This window comes from Mauremys mutica, chromosome 16 (assembly GCF_020497125.1).
Source record: "Mauremys mutica isolate MM-2020 ecotype Southern chromosome 16, ASM2049712v1, whole genome shotgun sequence".
NCBI classification, from domain to species: Eukaryota; Metazoa; Chordata; order Testudines; family Geoemydidae; genus Mauremys; species Mauremys mutica.
In genome coordinates, this window is record NC_059087.1 from 7,698,648 (window position 1) to 7,709,780 (window position 11,133).

Consider the following 11,133-nt stretch of genomic DNA (forward strand, 5'->3'; position numbering starts at 1 on the left):
CAAAGCAGAAAATCATAATTACTCTAAGAAAAGACAATTGGAAAAACTAAAAAGCTGTTACAGTTATTTTTAGCCCTTATATAATTGGACATTTAATGTGGGTTTAATGGATTCTGTTCAGTGGCTTTTCCAACCAGTTAGTGATTTGATGGGAGCATTCAAAAATCTTTGACTGATTCTGACAGTTAATTTCTTCTGCTGGTAATTTACAAAGAAGGAGATTATTATCTTTTGCTCTATTAGTATTAATAGTCTAGCTGAGATTACAGATACAACTTGGAAAATCACCTGCCTTTTACTTGTGAAGATCCAAATAAAAAATAATGTAGCCAGTGAAATTCTGTGTTTCTGTACTTTTAAAAATGTCTTCTTATTAAGACACCACTCTTGCTAACAGTTGCTAGAACCAACTGCATACACTGATTCAAGAGACTAGTACCTATCTTTACCCAGAATTCAGTCAGGAAATAATCCAACTTTAAAGGCTGTTTGTGTTCCATAGCATTGCATGGTTTTGTCATGCAAGCTTAACACTGATTCAAGGGATGTCCTTTTCAAGAGTTACAGGCAACTCCCAAATGAGTAAGCACTATGAATAGGGAAATCAGAAATGGGCATGAGCAAACTTATTTGGCTTGTTACATAACCGATCAGTTCATACTTTTATCATCTGGATTTCACATGCTCATTGTTTGGTCAATATTAGCAGTTACCATTTTGCTTCTATTAGAGCATTAACAGAGGAGAATATTAGAATATCTCCCAAATGGCTCAATCTGCAAACACTATATGTAAACATATAACTTTACTTACGTGATTAATACAATTGAGCAATTCACATATGTAAAGCTGTCCACCTGCTTAAGTGTTTGTAGGCTTGAGCTCCATAGCTGTATTTTATTATGTTTAAATACGTTACATTTTTGGTAGATATAAAGTACAAAAAAAGACCTGAAGAAAAATCTAGTTCAATTAAGACCTTAACATTTTGTTCTAAAAATAGCAACTCAAAAATGTTTTGGCACAGATTATCCTAATAAATATAAAACCTATTAAGGATGTCTCCTTAAGAAAGCCCTGCAAACATCTGTCTTAAGGTACAGTATAATAGAAACAGTTACTTAGTGACAGCTCAGTGAGTTAAGAAAAGTCCTCATGGTGAGAATGTCCTGATTAATTAAAATGGATAGTATCATTCTCAATATGTAATATAAAATCTGTTCTTATGGTGATCAGATGGCCTGGGGAACTGGAAATGGGATACAGAGCCTTTCATCTTTAGATCACTGTTCCATATCTGGCCCAGATCAGCAGTAGCTGAAAGTCACTACTACCTGGAGGCTGTCCTCAGCTCAGTTAAGTATGCATAGTGAGTTGGCAGTATCAGGCCAGTTCCTAAATCACTGTGGCAGCTGGCAAAGTTTGGCAACTCTGTAGCCATTCTCAACAACAAGGTAGGCACAGGATTGATAGGGCCGTGGAGACCAAGCTACCCTGTCACCATAGGTGTTTCCACCAGAAGAGGGTTGTGCCAAACTGGCATGGCAGAGGGTGGGAAGCTTCTTGTATCTGCTTTGTGGATAAAGAGAACTACAGACCTGATGCCTGAAAATCTGGCTCCTTTCATTAGCACTGTATTCGCCCAGATTTAAATGGGAAAAAAACCACCACTGATAACTTGTTCTCTGTAAATCCTATATTCTTTATATCAGCAGGTTTCCTGCTGAAGAAACCATGTTAACTCTTCAGCTGCCTTTCTGTTCTGGCCTTTGTTCCGGCCTCAGAAGGGTAGCACAACGCAACAATTTTCTTGGACATGTGAATGCTCCAATAGGGAAGTATTGCATGGGTCAGCTTTGGAGGTGTCTATTTCTCAAGGTATCAGCTGCATGAAGCAACACCCAAATAATTAGGTAGTTAAGTAGTCTCAAAATTGGGCCTATTTTAAACTTGTTTTAATATGAAGAGGAAGGGGCCTCTGGATCCTGAATGTGTGACCCATACAAACCCAATTTTTCTGCTCTTGTGCTCCCTATGTTCGTTTTGCAGCAGCAGTTTCCAGACACCATCGCTAACCTATCTTTACTAAAACATGGCAGGGGATGATTTTTCACAAATAATTGTACTGTGCTGCTTTCAGTGATTTTGGTATACAAACAAGGAAGTAATGTAAGCAATTGGGGCCATGGTAACTTAATGCCCCATTAGAAGCACAGGATTGTAGGAAAGGCAGAGCAAAATTTCCTACATAGTTGAGATAAAATCTGCAAGGAATTGTGAGTCAAATCCTGCAGTCTTTCCAACAAAATTCTTGTTGACTTCAGTTGGTATTTTGCCACAAAAAGGTCTGATGGAGTTAGCCCTGTGTTCTTTTTCCTGGCCAAACATCAGTAGTTAAAGGGACAATATAAAACTTGAAAAGAATAAATTTAAATATATATATTCTTCCCTAAAATAATGGTCTTGATCCTGCTGAAGACTCCCACTAAAGTGGGACACCTTAATTAAAAGACCTGAAATTTATTAAAGATTTTCTCAGCATGAAAGATAAAAAGAGGCCAGTTGGTATCACTTTAGTTTGTAGTTGATGTCTACTCAGTTTCACTGTCAGGTTCTCATGCAGTAGCACAATGCTGCAATGTTTGACTTTATTCTTTAAAAAAAATTAAATTATTGCTTTTTTATTTTATTTAATGGAAATATTTATTTTCATGAATGGTAAAAAAAGGAAATAAAAGAATTTTCACCATTTTCCCCCATTGTTCTTAGTTTAGAGAAAAACATAATTTTTACAAAATGTGTGGAAAACTTGATCCAAACATATCCCTTTAACAAAATCCTATTCCCAGAGCAATGCAAATAACATATAATATAGCCATGAAGAAAATGAAACAAAACCCTTCAGGTTAGCTGCAACTCTGCTGAAAACACAGAATCAGTATCTGCCAAATGGATTAAGGCCCTGATCTTGCAATTGGCTCCACAGAGGCAGAGCGTATGTCTGCGCAGAGCCCTATTCAAGTCAATAAGTACTGAATAAAATCACATTTTTAAGCTTTTGATTGCAACTATTAGAGTTTTTAAAAAGCCCCCATTAACACAGTAAGAATGTCACAGTGTCTCTTTTTGGAATATAATAAAGCCAGATCCTGCACACTTTGGCCAAACTAATCCTAGAGACGCGTTTGGTCTACAGGAGTAGGGCAAACAGGATTTGACCAATATTTAAAGATAAATTCTTCTCTCTCACTGCTCCGATCCCTTTGAATGGAGAGGAATCTGTCTTTGTTATTTTACAAATAATGAACCACAAACACATGCATTTTATGCAAATAATAAAGATGCATGAGGGAATCATGCAGAAATTGGCCAAGTAATGTTTTGTTTTTAAATTATGCAAATGATGCATGGAGCTGAATACACAGTTAGAGAAGATATTGGGTTAAGGGAGATTTTATATGGTTTAAAAGCATTAGTTTTTCCATTTAATTATTTTAAAAAAATCTATTTAACAATTGAAAGTCTGAGGCTGTAAAATGTTAAGTGAAAATTTAAGAAGCTTATTTGATTTACTCCAATGGAGCATTAGCTGGACAGTAAGATGTTTAGACATGCTGTTGCAAATGGAAATGCCAGGTCCATAAATGAAGAATTAAGTAAGGAAGAGTTGATTGACCCAAGATTTGAGAAGTTAAAAATTGTGTGAGAATTATACATGTTGGATATTGGTGATCAACTGACTTTTAAACTGTACATTCTCCAAATGCTGAACTCTTTCAATGCAATTAATATTTTAAAATTTATTTGTAGATTGTTGTATTAACCTTGTTTTAGTCTGCCATATTTTTATTGTATAAGCCTTAAAGATTAAAATGGTGTCATTTGAATTGCTTCCTACTAAATATAATATGGCCAGGTCACAGCTCTGGTGTATACCAGCTGAGAACCTGGTCCAGTAATATTTTACATTAACATTACACCTTTCATCCTTGAGGATTTCTCTGCTCTATCACTAGAGGAAATAGGAATAGATTGTTTTGGTACCTCTAGGAGCCAGCCTGAAAATCTTTAGAGACCCATTTATTGTCTTCAGGCCATTAATGAAAATGAGGTATTCATTAACTCAGACAATGACAAATAACCATCTCAAGCTTAAAGCTCACCAAGAAGACAGCTTCCACAACTTATAATTAGAGCAACTTGAACTCCTCTCAGATGAAAAGAAGCCGGAGTGTGGCACGCTAAATAATGTTAACAGTTATGTTCCTATTCCTTTAAGGATTGGGTTTTTTTTCACTTTGACTACACCAGACTTTGTCTGTCCATATGGAACACATCACTTTATATTCTTTCTATACACAGCTAAGCATGCCTAGTTTTTCTTGAGGTTGATTAACTTGCATGAGCTGAAAGATTAATCATAAAAATATTAACTGTGTACATAGTAAGCTTTCTTACATTGTAAAAATCATCCTAAACGTTTTCCCAACATCACTAACACAACTTGGTAACCCTTCCCAGCTTTTGGCTAAAAAAGATCGACTTACATATAAGGTACTTTTTAATGACGTATTTAAAAAATGTTTACAGTTTGCATAACGTCAACTTGAATGTTTTTAAGTCGGGGGGGGGGGGCATCCTATAGTCCTTACCACTGTTGTCAAAGCTATTTTCAGCCTTTAAAGGGATTCACTTGCTAGTGACTTGGTAATGTCAAACAAATGTTCAACTTTTATTCTGACACTTCTTGAAGAATTTGATTGAAACTATATATGTCTAGATAACATCCAACAAAGTGCCCCTCTTGCGTTTGTTTCAAGATATTTTTGGAAACAACAGAGGCGACCTTGGACAGAGCTGCTTTTCCAATTTAGGACTTCAGTTGGTCTAACTGAATAATTATAATCAGCAAACGTTTTTCTAAACACACAAACAGCAAAACAGTTTTGGTAATATATTGTACTGAAAAATTGTGCTTTTCTGTAGTATGTACTTTGCCAGCCGTGCTGATCTATTTAGGACAAAATCAGTATATTTCATATTCAACAATCTCCTTCCAAATACATTTACAAGTGGCTCTCTGGTGCACATTTGCTGTTCATCAAAAAGTCTCTGTGTAATTTTAATTGAACAGTGCTTGTTTATATAATATTTTAGTTTCTTTAAAACTAAGAACTCGGAATTAGCCTTTGCTTACTGACATCAAAAGTCTGATTTCAAGCCAGGGCTCACTCAGACTTGATGTAAAGTCTAAATGAGGACAGTGGTAATGCTGGCAGATGCTCTGTGATGGGATTGCCACCTGTCCAGATCATAGGAGAAATACTGCTTGTCAAGCTTCAAGTTTAAAAAGCAAGGTTAGGTGCCAAGGCCTGTGTATATCTAGTCTGGGACAGATCACTTGCTTTTCTTTCCTCAGTTGGCCAGTCTTACAGTTATAGCCGTAAATCTTTGTTGCATCCACGTAGTTAGGCGATTTAAACATTTTTGCACTTAATTTTATATCCAGGCAATAAATTTGCATTTGTTTGTTAGTTTGTTGTTACAGTTTAACAGTATGTTATGAAGAAGTAGTAGCTTACTGCAGTAATAATGCAGTTCATAGACTCGTAGACTTTGTCAGAAGGGACCATCATGATCATCTAGTCTGACCTGCACACTGCAGACCACAGAACCTCACCCACCCACTCCTGTAATAGACCCCTAACTTCTGGCTGAGTTACTGACGTCCTCAAATCATGATTTAACGACTTAAAGTTACAGAAAATCCACTGTTTTACTGTTGTAAAATAAGTTCCCTGTAATTTACGTGGCCGCGTGGCCACACAGCAGGCTATCAAGGGCCGTGCAGGTGGGGAGAGGTGCCCCTCCCCTGGCCCAGCCCCACCGGAACTGCCATGGTCAGGGAGAAGCTCCTCTCATCCAGCGCCAAGCTGCTGCAGTGAGAGAGGGCTGGGGGGAGTCCTCTCTCCCTGCCGCAGCCCTGGGGCAGCCTGCACCCCAAACACTTCATCCCCGGCCCCACCCCAGAGCCTTCACCGCTAGCCAGAGTCCTCACCCCCTGCACCTAACCCTCTGTCCCAGCCCTGAGCCCCCTCCCATCATCCCAATTCCCTCATCCCTGCCTCACCCCAGAGCCTGCACCCCCACCCAGAGTCCTCACACACACCCCACACTCCAACCCTCTCTGCCCCAGGCTTGAACACCCTCCCACACTCTGAACCCCCTCAGCCCCATCCCTACCACACATCACCTCCATATTGGAGCACATAATAAAATTAATTCCACACATGGATGTAAAAAATTAAAGCAATACTCATTGTGAATGCATTTGGCATGCTCAGAGGCACTTATTGGCTCAGGTCCCATTCAAAATCCAGTCGGAGGAGGAGGAGGTACCCAGCTTATAACTGTTAGCTCAGTGGTTAGCGCACTCACTGGGATGTGGGAGCCACAGGTTCATTTCCCCTCCCCCTGCCCCCCTCCCCCAAAATGGAGGCAGGATTTGAATAGGGGTCTCCCACCTCTGAAGAGAGTTCTCTAAACACTGAACTGTGGGATACTCCGATGTGCACCTTTCTCGGTCTCTCCTGTAGAAGCTGTTGCACTCTAGATAAATCATGAAGGACCTATTGGAGCAGAGGAATTGGACTGGACCCATGGTCTCCCCCTGCCCAAGTTGGTGCCCTAACCACTGGATTACAGAATCACGCTCTGGCCCAATAACTATTTAAGTATTTGTCCACAGTGGAACGGTCATCAGACGAGAGCGAGGGAGTCCCAGATCAGAATATCCCTTAGCTCAGGAATTAGAGAGTTCGGAGAGTCCTGTCTTTCTCCCCCTCTGGCAGAGAAGGGGGGAATTGAAGCTGGATCTCTCCCATCCCAGGTGTGTGCTCTAACCACTGGGGTAACAGTTATAAAATGGGGAATGGCATCTCCTCTTCTGAGCATTTTGCGCAGCGCGCCTGAGTCCTGTAAAAGGCACCTAAGCCACCTGAATCCAGGTGGGGGCGGGTGTCCCATTTGTAGATCACTAAGCAGAGCTAGGTGCCTCCCTACAGCATGGATTTAGGCACCTAGTGCAGAGAGAGAGGTGGGGCTTAATACACATCTTTCTCTTTGGCTTCTCTTATTGGCTAGTTTAGGCAGCTTCCTGCCTAGCATTCTGGCTTTTGTGGATAGCATTTTTCAGCATCTGTCTCCCCACATTCATCGTATAGGGAGCCTAACTCAGGCTTTGTGGATAGCAGTGTTGTTCCTGTGATTATCTAGGCATCTAAAAGCTAGGCGTCATGAGGCTCAGCATTGCAATGCCTAAGTCCCTTCATGGCTCCCACCCATGAACACTAGCCACAATTAATTGGACCTGTAAACATGGCAGCTGTTTTTAAAAATCAAGATGTGTACACATGTATATGCATGGGTGTGCTTGCATATGCTACTCACTAAATTAGCTCAAAATCAATAATATTTGGCACTTATACAGGACCAAGCCTATGAACAACCTGAGATAGGTAAGTAAAAACTATTAACTCTATTTTGTAGATAGGTAAATAAAGGCACAAAAAGATTAAGTAATTGATCCAGCTTCACACAGTGAGTCAGAGGTAGAACCAGGAATTAAATCCAGTACCAATGAGTCCTAACTTCTAGTATCCTGGTCTGACCTTAGGCCACCTGCCACTCCATAAAAGGTAAATAATTTTAAAGGCTGAATCATCATCTGCAGATTAACAGTATGATACTTAATTTGTTAAAATCTTTGTATTGAATCCAATTACAAACTCAGACAAATATTAATATCAAGCCAATTTTTAACGGCTCTGAGCTAAATTGTAACATTTGTGGAAGGAACATCAGTGCATAAGATATCACATCAGAACTACCTGCAGTGATTTATATATTAAAGATATTAATTCAATTGCATGCAAAGACACCTGCTAGTTTTAAGCCAAACTCCTGGAGCCCTTACAAATGTAAGCAATTCTTATTTGTGACAATAAACCCACTGACGTCAACCAGACTATGGGCCTGATTCTCACTGTCCTAGAGCAGTGTAAAGGGACCTAAAGCTGGGTATGAATTATACTTCCCCCACTTTAAGACATCTTTAAACTGCTAAGCCTTAATTGGAAGCACTGTCTGTACAAGAACTATGCCTGTGAGTAAGGTTTGTATATTTAGGCCCCTCTTTTGTAAAGAATGTATTTAACTTTATGAGACACACAGTATTTTTGATGGGTGTGTCTGTCCTGTGTACATGTCCATTCTTCTGTGAACATCTAACTGGTGCCATAGCTGAAGTGCACTAATTAAATAAGCAAGAGCAAATAGTAGCTATTCAACTGCAGAATCAACAGCAGAGTTTACTTTTCCTGAAGCCCTTCATTCCCTGCGTTATTTGGTACTGTCTTTTAAAATGCTAAAGGTGTGTAATAGAAAAAGAGAAAACAAAAAGGGAAATTGGATGGTTCAGAGCACTGGTAATGGGACATGGAGTTTCAACTTCTGGTTGGTTTCCCTGATCTGGAATGACCAAAAGCTGTTATCTTCTAAGGCCTCCTTAGTGGGCCAAATATGATTAATTTAGTTGTGTTCCATCCTTTCCTGTGGCAAAGGCACTATCACAAAATCAACCGCACAACTGATGCTAAAGGTCATACTCCACTCTCATTTATATGGGTACAATGCAGGTTAGCCCCACTGGTCATTGGAGCTACCTTGTATGTACATTGGTGTAAAGAGCAGAATTTGGCCTTAAATAGTAACTGTGAGTCTGACCCTGCAAACATGTGCTACTAGTAGAGCTAGCCAGGTTTTTCTATTCCCCCTGTGGAAAATTTTTATGAAACCACACAAAAATGTCTATATATTTTTTTAGTTTATAACAAAATAATAATAATAATTAATAATATTTTTTAGCCACAAACTCCAAGGTTTTGGTTTTCAACTGAAAAGTTTTGTTTGTTTGTTTGTTTGTTTGGCCCAATGTTGACATTTTCCATTGAAAGGAGATATTTTCCATGAAAATGTGTTTGGTGGATAATCAGTTCTGATGGTAATGTTTTGACGAGCCGTAACTACGAGGCATAAGGCTTATTATTGAGAATAATTCCCTGAAAACAAGTGAAATTCAGAGCAGTAGGCAGTGGTGTTTGTAGGATTGTGCCTTATGCAGAGTGGGCATGGAGACTGAAGGCTTATCTACACTAGGGATTTTTGCTCCAATACAGGTGCAGCAGAGCAACCATCCAATGCAGACACTCTGCACTGGTGCAGTCACCCTTGGTTTGAAACTGAGGTGATCTGTACTGGTGCAGTCACCTTTTACACGGATGAAGAAAAGAAAAGAAAAGAAAAGAAAAGAAAAGAAAAGAAAAGAAAAGAAAAGAGGCGAGCACACCTAACCTGGGACATTATACCTACCCACAAATAATCTTAATGAAATGAACACCCCCTAGGTTGTTGTATTATTCAGGATTTAAGCATGCAGAACGTTTTGCAAATCTCTTTTAAACAAGAAATATTTTTTAAAATGGCATGCAAATAAATACTGCCTCATTATGTCTCAAAGATATGTCTCAAAGATCTCGTTATGTATAAACACGTGATTGATTTATGCACAGAAGTAACATGCTTTTGACATACGCCTTTGCAGTGTTTATGGTGCCCTGCAGTGAAGGAATCATGCAGACTGGTCTATTTCTCTCTGATAAATATTTTCATCAACCTGAGGTTTATCATTAGAGTTTAATAATACACATACACATCCCCAAGCCACTGATGATAATATCATTAGAACGTAAGAATGGCCATACTGGGTCAGACCAATGGTCCATCTAGCCCAGTATCCTGCCATCTAGCCAAGTATCAATGCCAGATGCTTCAGAGGGAATGAACGGAACAGGGCAATTATCTGGCAGTCAGAGGCTTAAGGACATCCAGAGCATGGAGTTGTGTCCCTGAACATCTTGGCTAATAGCCATTGATGGACCTAACCTCCAAGAACTTATCCAATTCTTTTTTGAACCCAGTTATAGTTTTGGCCTTCACAACGTCACCTGGCAATGAGTTCCATAGGTTGACTCTGTTTGAAGAAGTACTTCCTTTTGTTTGTTTTAAACCTGCTGCCTATTAATTTAATCAGGTGACCCTTAGTGCTTGTGTTATATGAAGCATAAAAAGCATAATGCTTTTAAATCCACAAAATGTCCTGTGCAAATGAGAATTTGTATTCATAAGAAATACAGGCGAGTCTCATCTTACGCTGGGGTTACGTTCCGCTGTCAGCGCATAAAGCGAAAATCGCATGTAGTCAAAATTACATTGAGTGTAATGGCGGGCGGAATCACCTGCACTACAGGTACAGTATTTAAATTGTTATTTTTCTCCTTTTTTTTTGCCGACGGCGCAAAGCTGAATTCGCACATGTTAAATGCGCGTAAGATGAGACTCAACTGTATTACAAAGTAAAGTAAAGTAGCCATAATTTTATTCTGTGATCAAAGGGACTGATTGTCCTTTAGGTTACGGTGAGTGATATAAATCAGAACTAAACCCTTTGAAGTCAATGGGGTCACTCTGATGTAAATGAGAGAAGAATCAGGCCCAAAAAATCTATAATCAGATCATCAGCTGGTAACACCATCAACCTCCAGAATGACCTGAGCCGCCACCATTCTCCAACTACAAAAAGAAGGATATATCACATTCTTGAAAGTGACAGAAAAATGAAAAAACAAAAGCGTATTATAATAGCAATAATACAGTTGTACCTCTGTTTTCCTTGGCAGTAATCTAATTCCCTCATATGTTACCCACTCAAGAATCTGATTATGACCTAGTCAAACAAAAGAGCAATGATATTATTGCTTAAATGACATGAGAACAATTTAATTGCCTTTTATTGTGTTTTGAAGAAAAAATCAGGTGCTCTATGAGTGTGTTTTTAAGGCTATTCAATCAGGCTAACCTTTCTTGAAATCACTTCCTACAAACCAAGATTCAAAATAATGTCTTACATCAATCTACTTTTAGAAGGGCTGTATTGCATCAGTATTGAAGTTTATACATAACATGTCTCTGTAATACCCATACATATTAAGATTTTATCTTTAAAATGTTACTTGC